The following is a 10,416-nucleotide window of genomic DNA, read 5'->3' on the forward strand; positions in this document are numbered from 1 at the left end:
GTCTTTGCTCGAAATGAAAATCTGAAAATCTGGGAAGAAATTATTCCGGAGGCATGTGAGAACAATGAAATCGAAGAACGAAGGCCCCGCGGCCTTTATTTTCACCATTTTCGAGTTGTGCGAAAGTGCGACACAGTAACATGTATCAACACAGACTAATTACATCGTTGAATCTATATAGAAGTGTTCAGGTTTTATATAAAAAAAAAACTCGTGCGTCGGCCGGGAATGGAACCCGGGTCAACTGCTTGCAAGGCAGCTATGCTAACCACTATACCACCGACGCTTTTTTTCTTTATTTCCAGACAAACACCGCTGTTACAAACATAATACACAACAACAAAACAAACGCATTACACTAAACCATAAAACCACTGTTCCACTCTAGGTTGCAGTGCTGACTGTTAAAATATTTCCATTTTATGTTAACTTCTCCACTTGAGACAACCAGTCTGAAACACATTGGCGTGCCTTTTGCACTTCAAGAAAAGCGAATATGGCGTCTCGGAAATACTCATTCAGTGAGCGTGCATCAATGTCCGAGTGACAGACTACGATTCGGCATCTCCATATACTGTGCAGGCCTAGTAACATTATTAGATCTAGAGGAATGCAATAATCATCACGTTCAACGGACAAATACCGAATACCATGGGCATGGATGGGCAGATCTTTTTTCAGCGTACGTTGCAGCACATTCCAGTAGAAGACCCCGTCCCAACAGTCAACAAAAACATGTTCACTGGTTTCCGGTTTGTTGCATAACCAACACTGCTCACCTTGGTTCAGCCAACGGCATAAAAAGGCCGTTTTCTTGCATCTATGTTTTCACGAGGAGTGTCCCGGTGTGTAGTTCAAAGAAAATGTTTTAAATCCCGGTGCAACTGGCATTGTTTTAACCCGTTTTAACACATCTTGACCCTTGCCAGCCGAGTGAGCAGTTCTGTTCTGTACATAGGAATAGGGAAAACAGTGCCGCAGAGATCGTTATACAGTTTCTTTCTGGTGACTGCGCTCACATACTCCAACGAAAACCGTGCGCATAGAAAACGTAACGAGTCCACAACTTCTTTTAGATAGCCACGGATACCACCTGGCATACACGATGTCGTAACGGACAACTCAGGCAAAACCCGGCCTAATTTCACTTGGCAAACGGTGCGCAAAAAGGGATCCTTTACATCCCTTCAAAACAGAAAGCGGTTTGCCAACTAACGTAACAAGAAATGCGCTAAACCTAACCCCCCTTCCCGTACACGTCGAAAGAGGTTTGTACGACTCATCCTCTTCCAGTTTTGAACCCCAAACAAAAACTGCGAAAACACGATGTAACTTTTGGACGTTTGCCCGTGAACAGTGGAGTACTTGTAACACGTAGCAAAGTTTGCTCGCCGTAATAAGGTTGCAAATCGTTGTGCGAGCGAAGATGAATAAATTTGCAGCCTTCCACTTCTCTGCCTTTTCCCTAAGCTCTACGGCTTGTCTCCTCCAATAAGAATCACTGTCGGTATAATACTCTAGGGGAACACCAAGGTACTTCCATGACGCTGACTGCCCCTGCTGCTCGACTGGCTTTCGCTGCCGGCGGCTGTCTCCGTTTGGGAAAGGACGGTCCGGTTATGTTTCACACCTGGAAGGTACGAAGGCCTCCAACTTACCTTTCCGCTTTTGTTTTTAAGTGCGAATGCACTTTATAAGCGACCCCAAACCATCCACCGCCGGCGGCGGCGTCGGCGGCGTCGGCGTCCGCAGTGCTCCTCTATATTTAAAAAAGAAACAGCATCCGGCGCCAGGTTTCGATCCGAGGACTTTGCGGCCGCAGCGCGACGCTCTACCGACCAAGCCACGGACACGACGCTGATATGAGTGTTAGTGACGCGCCTTATATCTTTAACGCATTCAAACTACGTCGTCAGCGGCGTGCGTTGGCGACTCAGCGGCGTTATAGCGGCTTGATAACTGCGTGGTGTACACGTGATACTACAAACCCGATGGAAGAGATGGAAGAGAAGGCGGCGAGGCGGTGGGCTGCGGGGGCCGAGCGCAAGCGCTGCAAGCGGGCCGACAACCGTGCATTCGCACTTTCACATTCTCCCCCTCGGGGAAATGCGGGGGAATTTTTGTCCTTCCCCTGCGCTGCCCTGCACTTGCCAGCGTTTTCGAATATCTTAACCCCGGATGGTATACACTTCGGCAATCCCCACGGAAACCAGACGAGGAACTGTAGACAAATAGGCATTTCTGTGCCCGCAGAAACGGAATCCCATTGTATATATCCCATCCCTTTGTATCTCCGCCACGACGCTCGCTATACTGTTCCGCCCGCATTTTATGTCCCCCCTATGCGCGCCTGGAGCTTGTAGAAAAGTTTTATTTTACAAAATCGGGAGCTAATTTTCGTGGGGTAAACCTTATCAGAGCCTAATGAAAACATTGTACTCTGAAATCAGGCTACGTGTATTCGTAAGCAGTTTATGCGGCATTACGCATGGAAAACTGCCAATTACGAGGTAGGTTGCGAGGAGAAAGGAAAATTGGAGCCATTAGGCTTAAAAGCAGCGTCACGTATTGCAAAAGAAGAAAATGGGGGAAAACACGTATTTGTATTTATTTATTTATTTATTTATTTATTCTTGTTACCATTGGAATTATTGGCAAAGGGCGCACATATCTCCTTTGGTGCAGTTATCCTAAACGGACTTCACTGCCGACCATTGCCTGCTTTTATTTTTTCCTAAATATATTTTTCCTAAATGATAGTTTGTTCAATTGAAACAAAGTCGCGCATCGCTGATTTTCTTCCCTCTAGGTGTAAAATGGAGCGTCGATTGCTTTTCAGGCCAACTGTCAATTCGTGAGAGCTATGGTTTGATTTTGGCGCCACAGGGGCCGGCGTCACTCCAATGACCCATTTTCTCTTCTCGTTTCAACTTCCGCCTAAAAAAAAAAGATGCCTCGCTATAAATATTCGTTAGAAGACGCACCGCGGTGCAACTTCACTCCGCCGGCCTGTTAAAACTTGGATGATTGAAAAAGGTTTGTTTGTTCTCTGGGGTCCTCACTGCTTGGCTTGTAAAAAGCCAGAAACCGTAGAGCACGCATTCATAGACTGTTGGAACGGGGTGTTCCTGTGGGACGTTTTGCAGAGAAAACTAAAAAAGGAATTCCCGTTGGATAGCCATGGAATCAGGTTCTTGGCCGTTGAAAACTACGGCGGCGTCCCGTATGATCTTTTGATGTTGCTGGCCCTGCATAGTATATGAACAGCTCGAATGGCAGTTCGCCATAATGATGTCGATGTGAAACCGAGCAGAGAGTTGTTCTGCCAGAGTGTACGGGAGATCTTAGAAGTGTATAAAGCCCAACCATTTCCACCTGACTGGTTAAATTGTTGGAAAGTGTGGCATGGCTTCGGCCTTTTTAACAAGCGCGCACTAGCAAGTGGCGTGCTGATGTCTTTTCGCGCTTTCTAATCCTTTTTTTTTTGTTATTGTGTATACCGAAGACAGGCAATACAGAAAAAAAAAATCCTCCGTCGCATGCCCCCGCGCGAGGGACACGAGTAAATACAGAGCATAGGGGTCGTTTACGTGGCGTTTGGTTGGTGGTGGTGGCGGTGGTAGTTGTTGTTGTTAGTTGTTGGTGGTGGTAGTTGGGTTTGAGAGAGAGAGAGAGAGAGAGAGAGAGAGAGAGAGAGAGAGAGAGAGAGAGAGAGAGAGAGAGAGAGAGAGAGATAGAGCGAGAGAGCGAGAGAGCGAGACGTAAGTAGGTAACGTCAACTTGTTGTTATTTATTGATTTATTGCCATCACTTGCACCCCCCCATCCCAAATGGTGGGATCTTTATTGTTTCTCTTCTTCTTTTATCTCTCGAGGGGGGAGGCCTGGGGATGGAGGGGTGTTCAGTCGGTTGTCGACGTGGGGAATGCCTCTGGATTTACTCTGGTCCCTCTCTGCGGGGCCTCTGGGGAGGAGTGGTCGTTGAGATGGCGAGTGTCGATTTAGCGCACGACAAGCACGACCGCTTTGTGGTCGCTAAAGTGGACGTAGAGGGGTCCGGGAGTAGGGGCTGGACGCACAAGGACGACGACGACGACGACGCAAAGATGAGGTCTATGCAGGACCCGTGGATGGTGGTCGGCTGCCTGCTGTTGGCGGGGTTGTGGTCAGACACGCAGTCGAGACCGTAACGGTCGCGCACGTGCCTGACGATCCAGTCGTCTTTGCGAACGTCGACGTTGAAGTCGCCGACGAGGACTATGGGTCGTCGTTGTTCTGGTTGCGGTTGCAGTTGGTGTTGTTGTTGGTGGTGGTAACGTTTAGTTTTTGGGGGGTTGGTGCTATCACGTGTACACCACGCAGCTATCACGCCGCTAGCACGCCGCTGATGACGTAGTTTGAATGAGTCAAGGACATAAGGCGCGTTCGTAGCCTTTGATTCTGTGTCGTTTTGTGGCGCAGTGGGTAGAGCACCATGTACCTTGCGATCCGCCCGCAGGGTCGTGGGATCGAAACCAGGCGCCGGTAACTATTATTTATTTTTCTTTTTATAGTGTAGGGGGAGGCTGGCTGCTGCGGACGCCGACGCACAGGTGACATCGTGAGTTATACAAATGCTCTGCATTTTAAAAAAGGTATCGGTGGTATAGTGGTTAGCATAGCTGCCTTCCAAGCAGTTGACCCGGGTTCGATTCCCGGCCGACGCACGTGTTTTTTTTATCCCGTCTGTACCCATAATTCACCTTATGGAGTGCATACTGGAGACATTCTCAGATAATGAAGGACAGCCTACCATTGTTCCTGAAGAAGAAAGTGTATGACAGCTGCATCTTACCGGTAGTCACCTACGGGGCAGAAACTTGGAGGCTCACTAAGAGGGTTCAACTTATATTGAGAACGAATCAGAGGGCAATGGAGCGGAAGATGATAGGTGTAACATTAAGGGACAAGAAGATAGCGGAGTGGGTCAGGGAACAAGCGCGTGTTAAGGACATATTAGTAGAAATTACGAAGAAGAAATGGACGTGGGCAGGGCATGTAATGCGAAGGGAAGATAACCGTTCGTCATTAAGGGTAACAAAGTGGATCCCTAGAGTAGGCAAGCGTTGCAGGGGGCGGCTGAAAGTTAGATGGGCAGATGAGATCAAGAAGTTTGCGGGGATAAATTGGTCGCAGTTAGCACAGGACCGGAGTAATTGAAGATTAATGGGAGAGGCATTTGCCCTGCAGTGGGCGCAGATAGGATTGTGATGATCATGATGATGAATTCACCTTATACCGCGAACCTTCTATCTATACTGCAGTTCCCGCCATCCTATCAGCAACCAACTCCAAATGCGAGATATCCGCATATACCTGGGCAAAATCCGCCGTGTTTTATTTACGTTAATAAGTGGAATAGATCTGGCAGTTATGCGATAAAACGGTCAATGCTGCAGCAGGCAGCTCACAAATACTTCTTTCATAACCCAAGAAACAGTAGCACATGAGTATTTTTTCACGAACGCGTAAGGAAAAGAAACCGGAAATACGGCAGCTGCGTCCGCAACAACACAGCGGCCATGTAACGATTTGACTAAACAATCGCGTGCTTGCTATGCCAGATAAACTGGACTCTTGTGTTCTGCTGAAGAAGATCGGCATAAAAACAGAGTATACAATGTCCAAAAACAACGACGACAGGAGTCTACACCTGCAGCTTCAGTACCGCTGATAACAACTCCTGATAAACCTATAAGGAGTCGTCTGATAAAGTGTACTGTAAAAGTGACGCTATTGCCTGAAGAAAGCGGTGCAACGACTTCTACGTTATTTAATATGTATACCTGACGCGCGAGAGAAAAAGATAGTAATTTGGATGAATAGAAGGAAATGACAGAGAGTTCGGCCCTGCTCGTATAGGCCGTGGCCTGCTACCTCTCTGTAAGGGACGGGGAACGCGAGGCAAAGTTCCCGCACGTTTAACGATTTTGGTTATACGTTCACTTTATTTTTTTTATTTGGAATTAGAGCATCACGTTATTTCTAACCACAAGTAGAAGGAGCAATACCAGCGTTGAGGAGGGCTAATTCTGTTAGTCCCGTTGAGAATTTTCCCCATCATTCTTTCTCTCAAATCTATCCACGGCTGCAAACGAAACAAAATAATCTATTGCGAGAAATGGGTGTGACACTGTGGGAGCGGCTGCTGACCAGCTCCGACCGTGCATTTCAAGCTATGCTGGTCGACCGGGCTGTGACGGCGGCGTCTTCTCACGGCCCCCTGGACATATGAGGCTGACTACACACCCTTCCGTTACCTCTTTGCTTCATAATAAGCGTTTTTTTACATGCGAAGCATCATATGGTCGGGGCTATGTCCCTCCCTTGTCGTTGTTGCGCCGTCCACACCTCCACGGCGCATGCTCGGCTTGCTGAACGCCAGGTGGTGTAATGGCTCCTGGAGCGACAGGGTTGCCGGTGTCTTCCTGGGCCGGCACGAGATGAGCACGCTCGCCTTCGGCGTTTCATCGTCATCGGCAGCGGCGTGCGTCGGCTTGTCTTGGCGGGCCGTGATTGCAGGCAGCCCACAACCATCCGGGGAACGCGCATCGACCTCATCTTCAGCAACTTTAGGGTTCGTCCACTACAACACCCCTTGACTTTATATTTCACAGACCATACCGTGGTCATAATCAAAGCGGAACGCCAACCACTGCTCGACGTCACCTACGCCGAACATGATGTTGATAAGGCCTCAATAAAGACAAACTCATACCACGTACAACGTCTCTCTCTCTCCCTCTCTCTCTCTATATTGCCTCTCCACTCTAACACCCCCCTCCCTCCTCCAATAAAATTACACCATCTTCCCGCAAGGGAACCCTGAGTAGTATGCGAAACAGCCATTACGTCAACGCAATTTCCCATTTCGTAGTTCCGGTAAGTAAAAAGTGTGGTAGTTACAATTGAAACCAAACGGTAAATATAACGGTAGCTACGTACCTCAACCTAACGGAAACGACAAACTGAAAACTAATGGGCACTTGAATCGACCCCATGGCAGCTTCGAATACTACTCACGGTTCCCCTACGGGAAGATGGTGTAATTTTTTCATGGTAATCATTGTGCACAAGCGGAATGACGGCAACGTGCCTTTGGAGTTGCCCACTTCACATTTACTCAACATCATACCAGATAGAACCGTTGCCAAAACACTAATGCCCAGACACAAGACTGAGTCTTTCAAAGACTTCCACTAAAAGTTGTTTGCGAATCACTAAAGGACCTTTTTCGCTTGCGTTTATTTCCCCAGTTCATGTTTCGTTTAGTGGCATTTTTACTTTCTTCGCCTTCCGCCACCAACGCTGAATGATTGCACGTGGCAAGGGGGGTCTTCTTTAGGCGCGCTTCTCAGGCATACTTACCTGGTGTCGGGCTGACCGGTGGTCACGATGGCCGGCGCCCCAAGAGGATATAATTTTGTAAATAGTCATTTCTTCTAGCGGGGCAATCCAGCCCTCTCGATGCAACATGGACGCTCAAGGAGGCGCTAACGCCATCCCGTGTCTTTCCATACCCATCCTGTATACATGTGTCACGAATAAATATTTCTGCCCGGCGCCCGAAGTGGAGGTCGTCCATTGCACTGCGGTCGGCTGAAGCTTGCCACTTCCCCTAATCGGGGCAGATGGGGCATGTGATTTTTGGTAGTGGGGCTAGGCGTTCGCGCCGGCCCCATCCCTATGAAATTCCAAAATGTGATCTCAAAAAAAAAAAAACCGCTACGGTGCGCAATTTCACCCTGTCCTTGTGAGTGGCTGTGTTTGTCGTCAGCCGTGTAATTTTTCTGCAAACAACGAATCACATGACACTGCGTGAGAATTCAATCCCTCCGGCTGGTTATCGGCTGCCTGCAGGATTTGCGTTCTGGTGCCATAACGTCAGAACAATTTTAGGTGCCAACGCATCTCATGCACTCGCCTTGTCCCTGCATCCATCCGGCGTTGTCGGCGTCCACCCCTCCCCCATTCTCCTCGCCGCGCCAGCTGCGCTCTCCGCCACTCACCCCCTCTCCTCTCCGATAGCGAACACTCTCTCGCGAGGGGCATTGGATTCGATTGGATTGGATTGGATTGGCTTGGCTTGGCTTGGCTTGGCTTGGATTGGCTTGGCTTGGATTGGATTGGATTAAAGTGGATTGCGTTGCGTCATAGCCGCGGCATACGCACTGGCGCCGGCGCGTCCCTTCACCGTTATGCGCCGCTCCGCTCCATCGTTCCAGCACCGTTCCTCCGCTGTCCAACACTGCAACGTGAACCCGCTATGCGTCGCATCTACACAGGGGTTCCCGCGAGGGGAGGTGGGAGTTTTTCATTCCGGTGGTTACATGGCTACCATGTTACCAGGGGTAGATTATCCACGGTTCAAAGGCACCGTGCCTTCCGGACTTAGCGACCCCCTCTCCAGAGGGATGGCAAAAATAGTCTACTTCATGGTTTGGGTCGAGAAAGTTTAAGCATCCTGCTGATTTCCCCTTATTGAAACAGAGATTATCTGAGTCACTAATAAAGATTTCGAAATGGCTGTTCGTCGTGTAATGTGCTTAATCCTGAAGTCTGCTCACAGTTCCGCCGTCTCAGGCAAAAACGTTGCACTCGCCCAAAACTGGGCACCGCGTAGAGTGACGCAGCTCATCTGATCGACACAGAGAGCAGCCCGACTGGGATTCGAGCAGCTACGGTCCAACAGATTAAGAACGCGGAATGCCAAACCACATGGAGAGCAGTTTCTGTTTGAGAGAGAGAGAGAAAAAATGTTTTAATTTTGCCCGGTATAAGTGGTTGGGTGTACGAGGGATGGGAGTTCCCGCCCATTTCTTTTAGGCCATCAGAGCCAGCAGTTGTCTCTGGCGGTGGCTTCGGTTTCTATTTGAAATCTCCTTTACTGCGTTGGAATGAAACCCGAAAGAGAGCTGACGCAAGGTTTCTATGCTATACTATGCTTTCTTGGTAGTGTAAACAACGTCCAGTGAAATAATTATATGTTATGGAACTCTCCGAATATTGAAAGACCCCAAAACAAGTGAGGGTTTGATTATTCTCGCCAGGAGTCATCGTGCCCTCTCCATTCCTAACTGCAGGTTATACGATGATTTAAGAGATCGTGAATTGGTAAAATATTATGGAGGGGAAATGGCTACATGCAATGAAGCGCTCACGCACGTACGCAAACATGCACACGGACGCACGCAGACATAGACAGACCGACATATATATATATATATATATATATATATATATATATATATATATATATATATATATATATATATATATATATATATATATATATATATATATATATATAGGGAGTAGTAGAACTTTGAAGATGGTAGAGAACACAAGAGAAGAAAAACTTCGAACAAGGTAAAAGCACGATTGTGGCCTACGTTTCAGCAAAGAGAACTTGCTTTCCTCAGCAAGTTGCTCAGGAAAGCAAGTTCTCTTTGCTGAAACGTAGGCCACAATCGTGCTTTTACCTTGTTCGAAGTTTTTCTTCTTTTATATATATATATATATATATATATATATATATATATATATATATATATATATATATATATATATATGTGTGTGTGTGTGTGTATGCATATTAAATGCAGAGCATTTCAGTAACTCACGATGTCACCCGCGTTGACATCCGTAGTCCACACCGCACCCCTCCCTACTATATAAAAAAAATAGTATCCGGCGCCCGGTTTCGATCCCTCGACCCTGCGGGCAAGGTACATGGTGCTCTACCCACTGCGCCACAAAGCCGACACAGAATGGGACGCTACGAACGCGCCTTATATCGTTGACTCATTCAAATTACTGCTGACGAGCGCTCTCTCCTCAGCAGTTGCCACAAGTGCAACAACATTAACGTAACGCAAACTACTTAACGTCGTGCGCCCCCGGAAATGCTCTGCATTTGATCGTGCCCCTCGCGAGGGGGATGTTTCACTGCGTCTTCTCTCGGTCGCGGGACCCGTGGCACCATGTGGCGGAGGCGCGGCACAACTCGTAGCACTTTCTTTGAAAAAGCGCCTCGAAAGCACGGCAAATATGAAATAGGGATGACGCGCTTTCGAGGAAATCCGCCGACGCGGCTGCTTTGTGTACAGACTCGGCGGCGAGCGTCCCGGGATTCTGGTGCCGACCGAACCCCATTTTTTATAGACAGGGTGTCCCAGCTATCATGCAGCAAGATTTAAAAAAGAGCAATTGCCTCACTCGAAGAAAACCTAGTGCATAATGTTTCTAGTGCAGTGGACTAGCGGGCAGTAATTTTTTAGCTAAGGAGATTTAGATAAATTATTTTAATAAATTATCTAACTCGACAAACACTGTCCTAATCATCAAGGTGTCCATGAGGCATTTGTGGGTACGGACG

The 10,416-nt window shown here is 47.9% G+C and overlaps 2 non-coding genes and 1 pseudogene across 2 annotated transcripts; 2 read left to right on the top strand and 1 right to left on the bottom strand.

Moving 5' to 3' along the window:
- Positions 1–214: 214 nt before the first annotated feature.
- Trnaa-ugc (transfer RNA alanine (anticodon UGC)) lies at positions 215–286 on the bottom strand. The gene has a single exon. It is a non-coding gene; the product is annotated as a tRNA-Ala (tRNA).
- Positions 287–4,633: 4,347 nt separating this feature from the next.
- Positions 4,634–4,705, top strand: Trnag-ucc (transfer RNA glycine (anticodon UCC)). Its single transcript has one exon. It is a non-coding gene; the product is annotated as a tRNA-Gly (tRNA).
- A 2,881-nt stretch (positions 4,706–7,586) lies between these two features.
- On the top strand, positions 7,587–7,720 carry LOC144143624 (U1 spliceosomal RNA; annotated as a pseudogene).
- Positions 7,721–10,416: the final 2,696 nt, after the last annotated feature.

Source organism: Haemaphysalis longicornis, unplaced genomic scaffold (assembly GCF_048455015.1).
Source record: "Haemaphysalis longicornis isolate Haplotype H1 unplaced genomic scaffold, Haemaphysalis longicornis Haplotype H1 scaffold_6, whole genome shotgun sequence".
Lineage (NCBI taxonomy): Eukaryota > Metazoa > Arthropoda > Arachnida > Ixodida > Ixodidae > Haemaphysalis > Haemaphysalis longicornis.